At 45.3% G+C, this 20,517-nt stretch overlaps 1 long non-coding RNA gene across 1 annotated transcript; it reads right to left on the reverse strand.

Moving 5' to 3' along the window:
* Positions 1-546: 546 nt before the first annotated feature.
* Positions 547-2,490, reverse strand: LOC140396763 (uncharacterized). The gene is made up of 2 exons (XR_011936629.1): positions 2,386-2,490; positions 547-1,169 (listed from the first exon to the last, which is right to left on the reverse strand). It is a non-coding gene; the product is annotated as an uncharacterized lncRNA (long non-coding RNA).
* Positions 2,491-20,517: the final 18,027 nt, after the last annotated feature.

The raw sequence follows: 20,517 nt of genomic DNA on the forward strand, positions 1-20,517 counted from the left end.
ACCCCAGATATCACCAAACCCCTGATATCACCCAACGCCAGATATCACCCAACGCCAGATATCACCCAACGCCAGAGATCACCCAACCCCAGAGATCACCCAACCCCAGAGATCACCCTAGCCCAGAGATCACCCTAGCCCAGAGATCACCCTAGCCCAGAGATCACCCTAGCCCAGAGATCAACCAACCCCAGAGATCAACCAACCCCAGAGATCACCCAAGCCCAGATATCACCCAACCCCAGAGATCACCCAAGCCCAGATATCACCCCACCCCAGAGAGGGATGAGTGGGCTGCGGGATTTGGAGACGACATCAGTCACTGCAACAAATGTCCTTTTGTTGAGATTGTCCTGAGGGCCAACACATTTTATACTGCTTGGATTCAGTCCAAGAGTTAGAGTAACTAACTTTTAATCATTACACCCAATAATCAAAGCGAATATGGAAGAACTAGCTGTTAAAATGGCTCAGATATTTTAATCAATGATTGCCAGTTTCCCAACATTAAATGTCTTTAAACTGGTAAAGTTCTGACGGATCTGGTGCTTTTTAATTGAATTATTTAATAATTTTTTTATGGAAGATTAATCACCTGTTAACATCGTTCATCCCAATAATCAGAGAGAACTTGAATTGATTGTTTGGTCCAATAAACAATTATCTTATTCATTCATTGCGAGGTTGAATTAAATCAGTGAACAGCTCATGTTAAAGTCCAACAAGCATTACACAACTAATTGTTATTTGTGCAACATTGATAGAAAATACCAAATTCGTTTCCAGTCCATTAAACACAGCAAATAACTGAAAACATTTCATTGCATCTTTCACTGTGATTGTCAAAGGATTGTTCATTGCAATAATCACAGGCGGTTTCTAATTATTGTTCAGACCATAATCAAATTGAGATTGTTATTCAGTGGAATAGAATCTGTAATTCCTGACCACACAACAGTAGTAGCATCAATTAAAAATGCATTTGTTCAGCTCACAATCCCAATCAATGGGATTCTCCCTCGGCAGCATCCTCCAATTCCGCCGGCAGCGCACCCATGTCGGCGGGTTTCTCGATGGCGTGGGGTGGTCACAATGGGAAACCTCATTGCCCGGCTGCGGGAACGGAGACTCCCGTTGTGGCGGGGGGTGCAGAGCGCCGGATAACGGGGCTGGTGGGACGGAGAACCGGGTACAGGACATTAAACCGATGGTCATTTTCCAAGAGAATTATCATGGCAAGATACTGAGTAATCTATTCATCACTAACGGTATGAATAAATCTTTTAACTTCCCACAATAATATGTATTGGGAAATATTTCCCATGTCTATGATACCAGCAATTATATCTCAGGATTTAATTTCATTAATCATAGTTGTGCCATGACTGAATAGTGTGAGAATTCTCTCTGCCTGTTTCTACCAAAGAAAACTGAGCAAATCGGGCAGCACGGTAGCATAGTGGTGCCACTATGACGTCACAGCGCCAGGGTCCCAGGTTCGATTCCCGCTTGGGTCACTGTGTGTGTAGAGTCTGCACGTTCTCCCCGTGTCTGCGTGGGTTTCCTCCGGGTGATCTAATTGTCTCCCACAGTCCAAAGATGTGCAGGTTAGGTGGAATGGCCACACTAAATTGCTCTTAGGATAGATGGGGTTACTGGGTTATGGGGATAGGGTGGAGGTGTGGGCTTGGGTAGGGTGCTCTTTGCAAGAGCCGGTGCAGACTCGATGGGCCGAATGGCCGCCTTCTGCACTATAAATTCTGTGATCTATGATCTATGAAATCCAATGTTGAAGGCAGGATGACATCATGTTTGCACAACATTGTTAGAAAGCATCACGTTCTTTTTCAGTCCATTGAACACAGTAAATAACGAAAAACATTTAATTACAACATTGAATGTGATTATTGAAGGATTGATTCTTCCAGTAATCACAGGCGTAAAAAAATATTGTCAGACAATATTCATACTAAGATTGTTCTTTCAAATAGAGTCAGTAATTCCTGACCTCACTACAATAACACAATAAATTGAACATAGACATTTCTGCTCACAATTAACTAAACTGTGATTATCTTTCGATAGAATCATCATGCCAGGAACATGATTATTTTCAGTCCAATGATTACTGAATATATCTAGAAATCTTTATACTTTTCACAATAATATGCATTTGGAAATGTCCATGAGTATCAGAAATTATCTTTCAGTTTTTAATTCCATGAATTACTAGAAATATCGCTGCTATGTGGTGGAATACAATGTGATCCTCTGCCTGTTTCTACTGAAGACGTCTCAGCAATTTGAATGATGGAATCCGGGAAGTAATGGGCTCAAAAACAATTATATATTGTGTCACATATTTATTTTAATTATTGATCCTACCTGACTGCCGCAACTGGATAACTACAAACTCCCGCTGGTGTTGTTGGGGAGACCGGTCCTTTTGGTTCCCTTCTGTATCCTCTAATGTTTCTCCTCGGGAAAATACTGACTGTTTCACAATAAGAGAGTGATCAACCATTGTTTCCATTTATTATTTATCAATTAGAGTCTGTTTCCCAGGTTTAATGGACTAATCAATGCCGGGGTCCAATGCGATGGTTAAGATTGGAGCTGGCGGATTGTAGGAGAATCAAACCCTGCCATGGCCTTGCTGATTTATTTCTCAGTATTACACAGCAGATCCATAGCTCTCCGTGATACCGACACTCTCCCAATTCTTGAGGATTCCTGATTTGAAGGCCGGCACAGTAGCACAGAGGCGTGAAGCCTGTTGCTTCACAGCACCAGGGTCCCAGGTTCGATTCCCGGCTTGGGTCACTGTCTGTGCGGAGTCTGCACGTTCTCCCCGTGTCTGCGTGGGTTTGCTCCTGGTGCTCTGAGGATTACTCACATGATTACTCCCTGTGCCACGTGACAGTGAGGCCAGAAATAAGAGGATAGTACAGCTAAACACGTGGCTAAACTGATGGTGTAGGAGGGAGGATTTCAGATTTCTGGGCCATTGGGCTATCTTCCGGGACAGGTGGGACCTGGAGAAGAAGGGCGGGCAGCATCTAAACTATAGGGGCATCACTATCCTCGCTGGGAGGTTGCGCACATTGATATTGGCTGGGAGGATGTGATGGGAATCACAGAGACGTGGCTGCAAGGTGATCAGGGCTTGCATCAAAATATGCAAGTGTTCTATCGAAAGGACTGACAGATGGGTAAAGGGAGCGGGGTTGCATTGTTAGTGAGGAATGAAGTTAAATCGATAGCAAGGAGCGATATAGGATCAGAAGGCATAGAATCTCTGAGGGCAGAGTTGCGGAATCGAATAGATAAAAATACCCTGATGGGAGTAATTTGCAGGGCCCCTAGCAGTAGGCAGGATGTGGAGCAGAAATTAAATCAGGAGATAGAAAAGGCATGTAAAAAAGGCAATATTACAATAATCATGGTGGACTTCAATATGCAGGTAGACTGGGGAAATCAGGTTGGGCGTGGATCCCAAGGAAAGGAATTTGTGGAAAGTCTAAGAGATGCTTTTTGTTTGGAGCAGCTTGTGACAGAGCCGACTAGGGAACAGGCAATTCTGGATTTGGTGATGTGTCATGAAGCAGACTTGATTAGGAACTTAAGGTGAAGGAACCCTTAGGCAGCAGTGACCACAATATGCTGGAATTTAACGTGCAGTTTGAGAGGGAGAAGCTGCAATCAGATGTAACGGTATTACAATTAAATAGGGGCAACTGAAAAGACACGAGGGAGGAGCTGGCCAGAGTTGATTGGAAAAGGAGCCCAGCAGGGAAGACAGTGGAACAGCAATGGCAGGAGTTTTGGGGGGCTATTTGGGAGGAACAACAGAATTTCATCCCAAGGAGGAGGAAACATGCTTAGGGGAGAACAAGGAGTCCATGGCTGACGAGGGAAATCAAGGACAGCGGTAACGCAAAATAAAAAGCATACAATGTGGCGAGGAATAGTGGGATGCCAGAAGATTGGGAAGACTTTAATAGCGAACAGAGGACAATTGAAAAAGCAATAAACGAGGAGGAGATGAAGTATGAGTGCAAGCTGGTTAGTAATGTAAAAGACGATAGGAATATATTTTTTCAATATATAAAAGGTAAGAGAGAGACAAGAAAAAGACATTGGACCACTGTAAAATGTGATTTGTGAAGTAATAACAGGTATAACTGTATAGTTATTTTGCATCATTCTTCACGTTGGAAGCCACCAGTGGGATGCCAGAGCTCCAGGAGAGCTAGGGGGCAGAGGGGAGTGCCGTGGCCATCACTAAGGAGAAGGTTCTGCGGAAACTGAAAGGTCTGAAGGTGGATGAATGACCTGGACGGATGGACTACATCCCAGGGTTCGAAAAGAGATAGCTGAGGAGAATGTGGAGGCAGTGGCGGGAATCTTTCAGGAATCACTGAAGGCAGAAAGGGTCCCAGAGGAATGGAAAGTACTAGTTTAGCGCCGCTGTTTGAGAAGGGAGGGAGGCAGAAGGCGGGAAATTAAAGTCCGGTTAGCCTGACTTCGGTCATTGGTAAGATTTTAGATCCATTATTAAGGATGAGATTGCGGAGTACTTGGAAGTGCAGGATAAAATAGGACTGAGTCAGCTCGGCTTTGTCAAGGGGAGGTCATGTCTAACAAATCTGTTAGAGTTCTTTGAGGAAGTAACAAGGAAGTTAGACAAACGAGAACCAGTGGACGTGGTTTATTTAGATTTCCAGAGGGCCTTTGACATGGTGCCGCATAGGAGACTGTTAAATTGGTTAAGAGCCCATGGTGTTCAGGGTAACATCCTGGGATGGAAAAAGAATTGGCTGACTGGCAGAAGGCAGAGAGTGGGAATAAAGGGGTATTTTCCAGGATGGCAGCCTGTGACTAGTGGTGTCCCTCAGGGGTCTGTGCTGGGACCACAACTTGCCACAATATACATTAATGATCTGGAAGAAGGATCCGAAGGCAGTGTTGCAGAGTTTGCCGATGATGCGAGGATCTGTAGAGGGACAGGTAGTATTGAGGAAGCGGGGTGTGGGAGGGTGGGGAGGGGGGTGGGCGGGGGCTGCAGAAGGACTTTGAAGTTAGGAGACTGTGCAAAGAATTGGCAGATGGAATACAATGTGGAAAAGCGTGAGTTTATGCACTTTGGAAGGAGGAATGGAGGCATTGACTATTTTCCAAATGTGGGAATGCTTCGGAATGCAGAAGCACAAAGGGACTTGGGAGGCCTTGTTCACGATTCTCTTAAGGTTAACGTGCAGGTTCAGTCGGCAGTTAGGAAGGCAATTGCAATGTTAGCATTCATGTCGGGAGGGTGAGAGTACAAGCGCAAGGATGTACTTCTGACGCTGTCTCAGGCTCTGGTCAGACCTCATTTGGCGTATTGTGAGCAGTTTTGGCACCGTATCTGAAGAAGGATATGGTTCTCTTGGAAAGGATCCAGAGGAGGTTCACTAGAACTATCCCTGGAATGAAGAGCTTGTCGTATGAGAACGGTTGAGGACTCTGGGTCTGTACTCGTTGGAGTTTAGAAGGATGAGGGGGATCTTATTGAAACTTCCAGGATACTGCGAGGCCTGGATAGAGTGGACGTGGACAGGATGTTTCCACTTGCATGAAAAACTAGAACCAGAGGACACCATCTCAGACTAACGGGACGATGCTTTAAAACAGAGACGTGGAAGAATGTCTTCAGCCAGAGGGTACTGAATGTGTGGAACTCTTTGCCACAGAAGGCTGTGGAGGCCAAATCACTGAGTGTCTTTAAGACAGAGACAGATAGGTTCTTGGTTAATAAGGAGATCAGGGGTTATGGGGAGAAGGTGAGAAGGTAGGAGAATGAGGATGAGAAACATATCAGCCATGATTGAATGGCGGAGTAGGCTCGCTGGGCCGAGTGACAAAGTTCAGCTCCTGTGTCTTATGGTCTTATGGCCGTAAATGTCCAACTCGGTTTGAAATGCTTTGGGTGCCTGCCTCCATTATCCTTACAGAAAATGAGGTAATGAAAGGATGTGAGGAACAAGCGGGAAATGGCATTGAGGCAGAAGCTGAGCAGTGATTCAATTGAATGGTGGAGGAGGTGTGAGTGACCGTGTAGTCTCCCCATGTTGCCATTTGTTATCAGTTCCTGCTCTGCATTACTCGCTGATGAATGTAGCTGCATGATCATATATTTCAGTTACATCTTTCCAACAGATATTTATATTGTTCATGGAAACAATTCATTTACATCCAGATTATCCACCATTTTATCATCTTAAATGTGTGGAGCGAATCTCACCTCATCGTCTTTTATTCCAAATAACCCAACTCCAGCCAATCTAATCATCCCTAAGGGAAAACTGCTTCTAAACGATTCACACAGCGAGTGATTCTGATCTGGTCTGCACGGCCTGGGACACTGGTACCGGCAGATACAACAGTGGTTTCACAGGGAATGGTAGGAGTGACAGAAATCAAATGTATGTCTCCAGGGAAAGGGCGCTCCAGTCGCATTGAATGATCTGCTCATCTATAGCGCCGCTGAGGTCAAACGGAATCAATGTCCTCCTTCGGTACTTCACCCAGTTTTAATGCTTTGGATGTCTTCTGGCTCTGAGATGATGTGGACCAACGCCTGCAGGTTCCCTCCAAGTTCCCCAGCACCGCGAGTATTCTCACTGTAATCCTTTCTATTCACTGTGTCCATGTGTGAACCCAGCGCCCGCATTAGCTCACTGCTTACTTCACAGCATCAACTTCATTGTAAGTTCCAATCTGCCTGACCCTGGGCGCTGTCTGTGCTGTTAATATTGAAAACATCTGTGTTGCTCCCAATAAAAGCAGACGCACATTTAATAATTAGAGGGAGGTCTATCTTTTCTGAGGTTGCTTTACAATTATTTTTAAAAGCGGCTGTGCCACGTGTTTGCTTTCTGGCCTCTCACTGGGGAAAGACAAGTTCTATTCCAGCTCTGCACAATAACTGACCTATCACACTCTGTCAATCATTCACAACTTAAATGGTGGAATACTGCATGAAGGAGATTTACTCCGTACAAAGTCTTACAACACCAGGTTAAAGTCCAACAGGTTTGTTTCGATGTCACTAGCTTTCGGAGCGCTGCTCCTTCCTCAGGTGAATGAAGAGGTCTGTTCCAGAAACACATATATAGACAAATTCAAAGATGCCAAACAATGCATGAAATGCGACCATTAGCAGGTGATTACATCTTTACAGATCCAGAGATGGGGTAACCCCAGGTTAAAGAGGTGTGAATTGTATCAAGCCAGGACAGTTGGTAGGATTTCGCAGGCCAGATGGTGGGGGATGAATGCAATGCGACATGAATCCCAGGTCCCGGTTGAGGCCGCACTCATGTGTGCGGAACTTGGCTATAATTTTCTGCTCGGCGATTCTGCATTGTCGCGCGTCCTGAAGGCCGCCTTGGAGAACGCTTACCCGGAGATCAGAGGCTGAATGCCCTTGACTGCTGAAGTGTTCCCCGACTGGAAGGGAACATTCCTGCCTGGTGATTGTTGCGCGATGTCCGTTCATTCGTTGTCGCAGCGTCTGCATGGTCTCGCCAATGTACCACGCTTCGGGACATCCTTTCCTGCAGTGTATGAGGTAGACAACGTTGGCCGAGTCGCACGAGTATGTACCTCGTACCTGGTGGGTGGTGTTCTCACGTGTAATAGTGGTATCCATGTCAATGATCTGGCACGTCTTGCAGAGATTGCCATGGCAGGGTTGTGTGGTGTCGTGGTCACTGTTCTGAAGACTGGGTAGTTTGCTGCAAATAATGGTTCGTTTGAGGTTGCGCGGTTGTTTGAAGGCAAGTAGTGGGGGTGTGGGGATGACCTTGCAAGATGTTCATCGTCAGCAATGACGTGTTGAAGGCTGTGAAGAAGATGACGTAGTTTCTCCGCTCCGGGGAGGTACTGGACGACGAAAGGTATTCTGTCGGTTGTGTCCCATGTTTGTCTTCTGAGGAGGTCGGTGCGGTTTTTCACTGTGGCGCGTTGGAACTGTCGATCGATGAGTCGAGTGCCATATCCCGTTCGTACGACGGCATCTTTCAACGTCTGTAGATATCTGTTACGCTCCTCCTCGTCTGAGGGGATCCTGTGTTTACGGAGCGCTTGTCCATAGGGGATGGCTTCTTTAATGTGTTTAGGGTGGAAGCTGGAGAAGTGGAGCATCGTGAGGTTATCCGTGGGCTTGCGGTAAAGCAAAGTGCTGAGGTGACCGTCCTTGATGGAGACTAGTGTGTCCAAGAATGCAACTGATATTGCAGAGTAGTCCATAGTGAGTCTGATGGTTGGATGGAACTTATTAATGTCATCGTGTAGTCGTTTCAGTGATTCTTTGCCGTGGGTCCAAAGGAAAAAAATGTCATCGATGTATCTGGTGTATAACATCGGTTGAAGGTCCTGTGCGGTGAGTAGGTCCTGTTCAAACTTGTGCATGAAGATGTTGGCGTATTGGGGTGAGAATTTGGTCCCCATGGCTGTTCCGTGCGTCTGAATGAAGAACTTGTTGTCGAAGGTGAAGACGTTGTGATCCAGAATGAAGCGGATGAGTTGCAGAATTGCGTCTGGAGATTGGCAGTTGTTGGTGTTGAGTACTGAGGCTGTTGCAGCAATGCCGTCGTCATGGGGGATGCTGGTGTAGAGTGCCGAGACGTCCATTGTGACGAGGAATGTTCCTGGTTCAACTGGTCCATGGGTGCTGAGTTTCTGGAGGAAGTCCGTCGTGTCCCGACAGAAGCTGGGTGTACCTTGTACGATGGGTTTCAAGATGCCCTCGATGTAGCCAGAGAGGTTCTCACACAGGGTCCCATTGCCTGAAACGATAGGGCGGCCTGGTGTGTTGGCCTTATGTATTTTCGGGAGGCAGTAGAGATCTCCAATGCGGGGAGTACGTGGGATGAGAGCACGTAGGGTGCTCTGAAGATCTGGATCCAAGGTCTTGATCAGTCTGTTAAGGTGGCGGATGTGTTCCTTGGATTCACCATTGGGTTGTGAAGGCATAACCCACGCAAACACGGGGGAAACGTGCAAACTCCACACGGACAGTGTCCCAGAGCCGACATCGAACCTGAGAACTCGGCGTCGTGAGGCAGCAGTGCTAACCACTGGGCCATCGTGCTGCCCGTTTGTCATTCTAACGGTGCAATGAATCCGGTAAATTCTGCTTCAGAGGAAACTGAATATCATGTATTTCTAACAGCATGAATCCTTGAAGACAGAAACAACGTGCTTGCTGCAGTGAGGTGGAAGGGAGTGGTGTGCAATATACTCCAGCAGTAAACGCTCTCTCCCCCTTTCACTCTTTACCATTCTCCTTTACTCTGTTTCTGTTTTGTTTCTATTGGTATCGGGTGAAGATTTGATTTGCTGTGGGGCTCTTGTGCAAGATATTCTTCTACATTTTTTCCAGTCAGACACATTCTGCGACTTCGTTGTTTTTTGGAACCACTGCAAACATGACGAATAATTGGAAATTCACAACACTGAAGGAGGTTCCTTGTTCCACAATTAATATTTCTGTGCCCGTTATTACTATTCTACAGTACATGGTCAGATTATTGAATACAGGAGTTGGGACGTCTTGCTGACGTTCTACAGGACATTGGGAAGAACACACTTCGAATACTGTGTACAGTTCTGGTCACCCTAATATAGAAAGGATGTTATTAACTTGGCTGGAGATCAGAAAAGATTTGCTAGGCTGCTACCGGACTTGATGGTTTGAGTTAAACTGAGCGGCTGGATAGACTGGAACATTTTGGAGGGTAGGGGTGATCTTGACGTCGGCTATAAAATAATGAGGGGCACAGATGAAGTAGATTATCCCAAGGTTAGTGGAATTCAAAACTAGAGGGCATAGGTTTAACGTGAGAGGGGAGATTCAAAAGGGTCCAGAGGAACCATTGTTTCACACAGAGGGTGGTGAGTGTCTGGAACGAGCTGGCAGAGGCAGTGATAGAGGCGTCTACAATTATGCCTTTAAAAATCATTTAGATAATTATATGGAGAAGGTGGGTACAGAGGGATATGACCAATTGTGGGCAATTGGACAGGCTTTGTGCAGTAAAAACTGGGAGGCATGAACAAGTTAGGCGGAAGGGTCTATTTCCATGCTGTAAACTTCGATGACCCTATGACCTGTCCCACCTTCCAGATCTGTGACGCTGCAGATTCGAGAACTCCATCTATATGTCCAAATCGGTTTGAAATTTTACTGTGGGTGTCTGCCTCCATTTTTCTTATCGACAGTGAACTTTGAGGGAATGAAAGTATCTGAGGTACAGGCAGGAAATGACATTGAGGCAGAAGCTCAGCTGTGATCAAACTTAACGTTGGGGCAGGAGTGAGTGGCACTGTTGTAATTTGCTATCAGTTCCAGTTGCCACAGCTCTCGCAGCTCGCAGGTGAATATAACTGCGAGATAAGATTTTTAAGTTATATCTTTCGAATAATTATTTTAATGTTCTGGGATACAGTTCAGTTATCTAGTCTGCACTGCCTGTGAGATTGGTGGAGGCTGATACAACAGTGGCTTTCAAATGTCAATGCGAGAAATGACAGGAATCAAATGCATGCCTCTTGGGAAAGGTCGATCGAGTGGGATTGAATGAACCGCTAATCTAAAGAGCCGCTGAGGTTAAACGGAATAAATGTGCTCTGTCGGTACTTCACGCACTTTTATGTTTTTGGTCACGTCTGGCTGTGAGATGATGTGCACCAACAACTGGAGTTTCCCATCAATGTTACCCACCACGGCGAGTATGATCACGGTAATCATTTATATACAATGTGTCCATGTTCAAAGCCAGCGTCAGCTTTAGCTCACTGGTTACTTCACAGCATCAACTTAATTGTAAGTTCGGACCTGTCTCACCGTGGGCGCTGCCTGGCGTTTTTAATATTCCCAAAACATGTGTTGCTTAAATAAAAGCAGCAGCACATTTATAATTAGAAGTAGGTGTATTTTGTTTCGAGGTTGCGTTGATCTGTTTTAAAAAGGGGCTTGTGCCACGTGTTTACTTTCTGATCTCACACTGCGGAAACCCAAGTTCGATTCCAGCTCTGTACACTTTGAAGGTGGTTTGTGGAGAAGCTGTTGTCGAGTGACAGTTAACCCGAGTCAATTCTTCAGTGTTTCCCTCCCTACCTCCTCCTCTAACCGAAAAAAAGACAATCACTGTAAGGATCCCAGCCGTGTAAAGATCAAGAGGGAGACTCGAGGGCAGGTAGAAGTGGAAAGAAGTTGAACCGTGACGTCACAGCCTGCAGTGAAAGATCGCGAGGAGAGCGGCGGGGACACAGTGAAAGAGCGCGAGGAGAGCGGCGGAGACACAGTGAATAGCGCGAGGAGAGGGGCGGGGACACAGTGAAAGAGCGCGAGGAGAGCGGCGGAGACACAGGGAACGAGCGCGAGGAGAGCGGCGGGGACTCAGTGAAAGAGCGCGAGGAGAGCGGCGGAGACTCAGTGAAAGAGCGCGAGGAGAGCGTCGGAGACTCAGTGAAAGAGCGCGAGGAGAGCGGCGGAGACACAGTGAATAGCGCGAGGAGAGGGGCGGGGACACAGTGAAAGAGCGCGAGGAGAGCGTCGGAGACTCAGGGAACGAGCGCGAGGAGAGCGGCGGGGACTCAGTGAAAGAGCGCGAGGAGAGCGTCGGAGACTCAGGGAACGAGCGCGAGGAGAGCAGCGGGGACTCAGTGAAAGAGCGCGAGGAGAGCGGCGGGGACACAGTGAAAGAGCGCGAGGAGAGCGGTGGGGACTCAGAGAAAGAGCCCGAGGAGAGCGGCGAAGACTCAGTGAAAGAGCGCGAGGAGAGCGGCGGGAAACAGTGAAAGAGCGCGAGGAGAGCGGTGGGGACTCAGAGAAAGAGCGCGAGGAGAGCGGCGGGGACTCAGTGAAAGAGTGCGAGGAAAGTGGCGGGGACTCAGTGAAAGAACGCGAGGAGAGCGGCGGGGACTCAGTGAAAGAGTGCGAGGAAAGTGGCGGGGACTCAGTGAAAGAGCGCGAGGAGAGCGGCGGGGACACAGTGAAAGAGCGCGAGTAGAGCGGCGGAGACTCAGTGACAGAGCGTGAGGAGAGCGGCGGGGACTCAGTGAAAGAGCGCGAGGAGAGCGGCGGGGACTCAGAGAAAGAGCGCGAGGAGAGCGGCGGGGACTCAGAGAAAGAGCGCGAGGAGAGCGGCGGGGACTCAGTGAAAGAGCGCGAGGAAAGTGGCGGGGACTCAGTGAAAGAGCGCGAGGAGAGCGGCGGGGACTCAGTGAAAGAGCGCGAGGAGAGCGGCGGGGACACAGTGAAAGAGCGCGAGGAAAGTGGCGGGGACTCAGTGAAAGAGCGCGAGTAGAGCGGCGGGGACTCAGTGAAAGAGCGCGAGGAGAGTGGCGGGGACTCAGTGAAAGAGCACGAGGAGAGCGGCGGGTATACAGTGAAAGAGCGCGAGGAGAGCGGCGGGGACTCAGTGAAAGAGCGCGAGGAGAGCGGCGGGGACTCAGTGAAAGAGCGCGAGGAGAGCGGCGGGGTCTCAGTGAAAGAGCGCGAGGAGAGCGGCGGGGACACAGTGAAAGAGCGCGAGGAAAGTGGCGGGGACTCAGTGAAAGAGCGCGAGGAGAGTGGCGGGGACTCAGTGAAAGAGCACGAGGACAGCGGCGGGTACACAGTGAAAGAGCGCGAGGAGAGGGGCGCGGACACAGGATAAAAGAGCACGAGGAGAGCGGCGGAGACACAGGATAAAAGGGCACGAGGAGGGGAGCGGGGAGCGAGGATAAAAGAACGCGAGGAGAGCGGCGGGGACACAGCTGCCGGAGAAGCAGCCTTCAGATTTTCGGCGGGAGCAGTGGCCAGGGGTCTGTCGGGAAGGTACGTTTTCCTCTTTAAAAACTTACCTTGAAGAGTGACATCACAGCAAAGCAGTGACCTGATTGGCTGGGAAGGAAACTGCTCCAATTAGCAGCAGCTGGGAGAAACTTAACTCTTTGTGTGTCGGTAAGTGTGGAAGGAAGTGAATGAGTTACCAATTTAGAAGCATGCTGGGAATATTAACTATATTTTACCACTGCTTTTGAGCGAAAATAAGGAGGTCAAGTAATGTAAACCAAATACTGCTTAGTATGTGGTACTGGCCTTGTTATGATAATAAGTTGTTCTTCCGAAGGACAACAAAACGCGGACTCGAATTGTTTTTAAACCAAGGGCAAAACATTCATATTTCGTCTTGCGTATGTTCCCAAGCTTTATCTCTTCAAATTTGTTTATTTCAGCCTATAAATATAATGGTTTTTGACGGCAGAACTCAGAGTGCAGTGCCTTGGCTTTGCAGCTGAAACACTCTCTCGCCACAAGTATATTTATGTAAATAAATTTCCTTAAATCGAACCTCGAGGAATTTGTCTTCATTATGATTTTCACGACAAATTGGCGCAGTCGGTGCAGTTTCCTGAATTTAACGGGACGTGAACCCCGAAACGAATCTCTAAACAGGACTCTCTCAGCTGAAAGGGAGAGAGCTACAGCTCGACCCCAGCTGAAAGTGGGGGGGGGGGGGGGTCTGCGGCTCGGCAGCCTTAATTACTGGCCAGTGACTCATGCTCGGAGAGTTATCTTAGTTAATAAATTAATGAGAGCTGCATGGGAAGAAAAAGGTGCCTTAGAGACTGAAATAAATAAAAAAATAAACAATCGTGAAGCACCGGAATGAGGTTGGTAAACCTATATGTCCCGCATAGGAATCTAATGAAGCTGACCCCCTTTCGGAATAAAAAAACAGGGGAGTAAAAGTAAATAGAAGATTAAGTTAAAAACGAGATTTGTCTGTAGCCGTGAGATAAGGCTAACGGTTAACTGTGATATTTGTGAGCTGTGAGAATCTGTGTGTTTTGTCGAACCAATTGATTTTAGTCAAAGCATGAAGTGGGTTGTATTTTTTATCGTCTGTCTTTGTGAGTCAGAGATTATAAATTGAGTGATTTTTGTTGAGATTTCTCGAATGAACGGAAACATTGGAAATTACGATCAGTTTAAAAGAAAGAAAGTGCCTTTACGAATAAAAGTAATTGAATATGACTAAGTTTTAGATTACGTGAAAAAACGTAAATGGCATCATGCCAAGTTCTCTGCCCCTTAGATTCTGCAGGAAACATTAACCATTTCAGCAGACAGTTGATCTTTTCTGAATTGACAAAGAGAAAATATACGTCTCTAAGAATAGCTAATGCCTATAAAATCAATCATTGGAAATGGACTAAAATGTGTGCTATTCATAGCCCCTCCCAGGGAATGTTTTGCTGCTACTAAAATACTCTTATGGTGCATCTTTGCTTTGAAGTATGGGATCCCACCCGGCATAAAAGGGGGCTGGGTTCCCAATAATGATAATCATTTGAGCGAAGGAAATGAGTCCCTCGAACACTGGTTGGAAATACAGGGAAAGAGGCTATCGTGCAAGGGGCCAAGAAGCGTTTAACTCCCAGGAAGAATGAACCGGAACTGGCGACACCTGACCCTATTAGGCAGACAGACACTCTGCAAATTAGGAGCAGTAATACATCGCATTGATAATGGAATGTTTATAGAACTGTCTCAAATACGAGCTCACCGCCCCCTTCAGTATATAGTCTTTATGTAAACTCTTCACTACTGTAAACAGTCTATGTAAACAGTGCCTTCCAGTAAATATTGTTCGTGTAAACTGTACAGTGCTGTAAAGAGAGTATATGTAAATTGTGTCCTTCTGTAAAAAGTGTTTTATGTAAAATGTAAACTACTGTAAACAGAGTGAATGTAAACAGTACCCTACAACAACCATTATTTATGTGAACCGTACACCACTGTAAAAGAAACTCGATGTGAACAATACCCTAAATTAAACAGAGTTTATTAAATCATATACTGCTCTAAACAAAGTCCATGTAAACATTGCCCTGCAGTAAACAGCTAATGTAAACCGGGCACCGCGGCAAACAGCGTTTATGTCAACAGCGCCTTACAGTAAACAAGGCCGACGGAAACCGTACTCTGCTGTAAACAGAGTCTATGTAAACAGTGTCCCGCAGTAAACAGTGTCTGTGAAAACCATGCACTGCTGTCCGTGGAGTCTATGTAAACAGTGCCCTACAGTAAAACGTTTTTGAAAACCGTAACCTGCTGTAATAAGAGTATGTGTAAAGAGTGCACTACAGTAGGCAGTGTTTGTGTAAACAGTGCCCGACAGTAAGCAGTGTTTATGTAAATCGTACACTGCTGTAAACAGTGACAAATGTAAACAGTTCCCTACGCTAAACAGTGTATGTAAACAGTGCGCAACTGTCAACAATACTTATGTAAACCGTACAATACTGCAAACAGAGTCTATGTACACAGTGCTTTATAGGAAACAATGTTAATGTAAATCATACACTACTGTAAACAGAGTCTTTGTAAATATTGCACTGCAGCAAACGGTGTTTATGTAAACGGTATACTGCTGGAAACAGATTCTATATAAACGGTGCTCTACATTAAACAGTTTATTTAAAATATATACTGCTGTAAACATGGTCTATTTAAACAGTGCCCCCCAATAAACAGTGGTTACGTAAACCATACAATACGGAAAACCTCGTCTATGTAAACAGTGCCCTCGAGTAAACAGAGAGAAAGAGAACCATGCACTGCTGTAAACAGAGTCTATGTAAACAGTTCCCTACAGTAAATAGTGTTTATGTCAGCAATATCAGCTCTAAATAGAGTCAATGTAAACAGAGTCTTTGTAAATATAGCACTGCAGCAAACAGTGTTTAAGTAAACGGTATACTGCTGGAAACAGATTCTATATACACGGTGCTCTACAGTAAACAGTTTATTTAAAATATATACTGCTGTAAACAAAGTCCATGTAAACAGTTCCCTACAGTAAATAGTGTTTATGTCAGCTCTAAATAGAGTCTATGTAACAGTGCCCAATAGTAAACCGTACACTCCTGTAAATAGAGTCTATGTAAACAGTGCCTTACAGTAAACAGAGTTAAAGTACACCATACACTACTGTAAACAGAGTCTAGGTAAACAGTGCCCTACTGTAAACAGTTTTTGCGTAAACCGTACAATACAGTAAACATGGTCTATGTAAACATGGTCTACAATAAACAGAGTGAAAGTTAACCATGCGCTGCTGTAATCAGAGTCCATGAAAACAGTTACCTGCAGTAAAAAGTGTTTATATAAGCCGTAGCCTGCTGTAAACAGAGTCTATCTCACAGTCCCCTTCAGTAAATAGTATTTATGTAAACCGTACACTGCTGTAAACAGAGTCTATTAAACAGTGTCCTACTATAAACAGTGTTTATGTAAAATGTACACTGCTGTAAACAGAGTGAATGTAAACAGTGCCCTACAATAAACAGTGTTTATAGGAACCGTACACTGCTGTAAACAGAGTCTATTAAACAGTGTCCTACTGTAAACAGTGTGTATGTAAAATGTACACTGCTGTAAACAGAGTGAATGTAAACAGTACCCTACAATAAACAGTGTTTATGTGAACCGTACACTGCTGTAAACAGAGTCTATTAAACAGTGTCCTACTGTAAACAGTGTTAATGCAAACCGGACGCAACTGCAAACCGCGTCTATGTAAACAACGCCCTACAGTAAACACTGCCAACGTAAACCGCACTCTGCTGGAAAACAGACTCTATGTAAACAGTGCCCGGCAATCAACAGCGTCAATGTAAACCATTCAGTGCTGTCAGCAGAGTCTATGTGAAGAGTGCCTTACTGTTAACAGTTTTTAAAAACCGTACCCTGCTGTAATAAGAGTCATTGTAAACAGTGCCCTCCAGTAAACAGTGTTTATGTAAATCGTAACTGCTATAAAAAGGGTCTACGCAAACAATGCCCTACAGTAAACAGTGTTTAAACACTGCCATACAGTAAACAGAGTCTATATAAAATGTGCCAAACAGTAACCAGTATTTAAGCAATGGCCTACAGTAAACAGTCTATGTAAACAGTGCCAACAGGAAACAGTGTGTATGTAAAATGTACACTGCTGGAAGGAAAGTCGGTGAAAACAGTGCCTTACAGTAAACAGAGAAATTAAATCGTACACTACTGGAAACAGCCTGTGTAAAAGTGCCCTCCAGTAAACAGTATTTAAAAAGCACCATACAGTAAACAGAGTGAAAGTAATCCTTACATTAAAGTAAACAGACCCTTTGTGAAATATGCCTTCTAGTAAAACGTGTTAATGTAAACCGTACACTGCTGTAAAAAGAGTCTATGTAATCAGTGCCCTCCAGTAAACAGTGTTTCTGTAAATCGTACTCTGCTGTAAACAATGTCTGAGTAATCAGAGGACTACACTAAACAGTGTATATGTAAACGGTACACTGCTGTAAACAGAGTCTACGTAAACAGGGCCCTGCAGTAAACAGAGTGAAAGCAAACTGTACACTACTGTAAACAGAGTCTGTGCAAACAGTGCCCTGAAGTAAACCGTGCATATGTAAAATGTACACTGTTATAAACAAAGACTATGTACACAGTGCACTAAAGTAAACAATATTTAAACTGTGCCCTACAGTAACATAGTCTATGTAAACAGTGCCCTACAGAAAACAGGGTGAAAGTACACCATACACTGCTGTAAAAGAGTCTATGTAAACAGTGCCCTACACTAAACAGTCATCCTAACAGGGCGCTACTGGAAACAATGTTTATGTAAACCGTACGCTACTGCAAACAATCTTTGTACATGTGCCCTGTAGTTTATATAGTCTATTTAAACAGTGTCCTGCATTAAACAGTATACTTAAACCGGACATTTCTGCAAACGGAGACTATGGAAACAGTGCCGTACAGTAAACAATCTTATTGTAAACCGTACACTGCTGTAAATAGTCTCTGTATACAGTGACCTACAGTTATCAGTGTTTAAGTAAACCGTACACGACTGAAAACAGAGTCTATGTAAATATAGCACAACAGTAAACAGTGTTTATATAAACGGTATACACTGGAAACAGTCTAGAAAACAGTGCCCTGTTGTAAACAGGCTATATAAACAGTGCCGGATAGTTAACAGTCTTTATGTAAACCGTACACTGCTGTAAATAGTCTATGCAAACAGTGCCCTGCAGTAAACATTGTTTATGTAAACCGTACACTGCTGTAAATAGTCTATGTAAGCAGTGGCCTGCTGTAAACAGCGTTAATGTAAACCGTACACTGTTTTAAACAGTCTATGTAAACAGTGCCTAATGTAAACATAGTCAATTTAAACAGTGCCCTACAGTAAACAATATTTAAACCGGACATTGCTGTAAGCAGAGTCTATGTTTACTGGACCTGCAGTAAACATTGTTTATGGGAACCGTACCACTGTTGTAAACATAGTCTATGTAAACAGCGTACTGCAGTAAACAGTGTGTATGTAAACCGTACACTGCTCTAAAGTCGACGTAAACAGTGCCATACAGTAAACAGTGTTTATATAAACCGTACCTGCTATAAATAGTATATGCAAACAGTGCGTACTGTAAACAGTGTTTGTGTGAACCGCAACCTGCTGTAAAAAGAGTCAGTCTGTGTAAACAGTGCCAGACAAGATTGCTGACCATACAGCTATACTGGGTAGGATCTCGAACAGCGATGAGCCAGAATACTGGACGGAGATGGAGAACCCAGTGGTGTGGTTTAACGACAATAATCTCACGCTCAATGTCAGCAAAACTGAAGAGCTGGTCATTGACTTCAGGAAGTGAAGTATTTTATACACAGCTCTCTGCATCAACGAAGCCGTGGTGGAGATGGTTTACAGCTTCAAATTATTAGGTGTGCACATACAGATCATATGTCCTTGGTCGACGCTCAGACCAAGAAAGCACTGCAGCGCCTATACGTCCTCAGGAAACTAAGAAAATTCGGCATGTCCACACTGACTCTTATCGATTTTAGTAAGTGCACCATAGAAAGCATCCTATCTAGCCTGCTATATCACCTACTCGTCGTAAGAACGTAAGAAACTACAAACAGTCGTGAACACATCCAGTCCATCACGCGAACCCGCCTCCCGTCCATTTACTCTGTCTACACCTACCGCTGCCTTGGGAAAGCGGGCAGCAGAATCAGATACCCCTAACATCTGGTCTACTCACTCTTCCAACCTCTTCCATCGGGCAGGAGGTACAAAAGTTTGAGAACACGCACGAACAGACTCAAAAACAGCTTCTTACCCGCTGTTACCAGACTCCTAAACGAACCTCTTATGGACTGGTCTGATCTATTCGCACGCTTCTCTACTGCGTAGTACTACACCTGCGTGCTTCCCCCGATGCCAGTGTCTATGTATTTACATGGTGTAGTTTATGTTTGCCCGATGTATTTTCTTTTCATTTCCGGAATAATTTGTGTGAACTGTACGCAGAACAATGCTTGTCACTGTACCCCGGAGCAGGTGACAATAAACCATTCCAATCTAATCCAGCTCCGCCCAATAACCAAGAGCCTGGGTTCCAGGGTGTGCGCGACTGCTGCAGTCATGGATAAAGAAAAATCTTAGGTGAAATGCAATTTGGCATTGTAAAAGCTTGGGCGAATGCAATTTTGTTTGGATTAAGAAGATTCCCTGAGGAGTTATTTATTGCACTTTGTCAATTGTTCACCACTTAAATGGAGGACATGTGCATTAAGAATACCTTCTTTATGGATTATCTCATTTTTGATTTGAAAAAGAGGATGTTTACTCAAGCAAATTATTGAATCCATTTTGTGTTTTTCACGTGACACACTCTACCCCATATCTGCAAGAACACTCAAGACATTCGGAACCACCCAGGATCAAGCACCCCGCCTGATTGCGCTCACTCCAGAAACATTGACTCCCTCCACCGCGGACGCACAGTGGCAGCGCTGCAATCCATCCCAAAATGCACTGCAAATTAAGGTTCCTGAGCCAGCACCTTCCAAATCCACAACCACTATCCATTGGAAGGACAACAAAAGGCCGTAGGTGGAGGTCTTCCCTCAAGTCACACACAACTCCCACTTGGAATCATAGAATCGTTCCTTCACGGCACCGGGAAAAATTCCTGAAACTCCCTCCCTAAAAGCACGGTGGGTGTACCTGCACCTCATGGATTCAGCGGTTCAAGAAGGCAGCTCACCACCTCCTTCTCGAGAAGAACTAGAGATGGGAATTAAATACTGCCCGAACCAGCAACTCGCAAATCCCATAACAGTGATCTCTTTAATGCTTTGAATTTCTGGAACTGGTTTAGCACAGTGGGCTAAACAGCTGGCTTCTAATGCAGAACAATGTGAGCAGCGCGGCTTCAATTCCGGAACCGGCCTCCTCGAACAGGCGCCGGAATGTGACAATTAGGCGTTTTTCACAGGAACTTCATTGAATCCTACTTGTGACAATAAGCGATTGCTATTATTATTATGAACTGTTCACAATTCTTCCGGTGGAGTGCATCATGTTACGTCTGCTTCAGAGGAACCTGGGTCTAAGGTATTTCTAACAACAG

The sequence above is a fragment of the Scyliorhinus torazame genome, chromosome 20, assembly GCF_047496885.1.
Source record: "Scyliorhinus torazame isolate Kashiwa2021f chromosome 20, sScyTor2.1, whole genome shotgun sequence".
In the NCBI taxonomy this organism is placed as follows: Eukaryota; Metazoa; Chordata; class Chondrichthyes; order Carcharhiniformes; family Scyliorhinidae; genus Scyliorhinus; species Scyliorhinus torazame.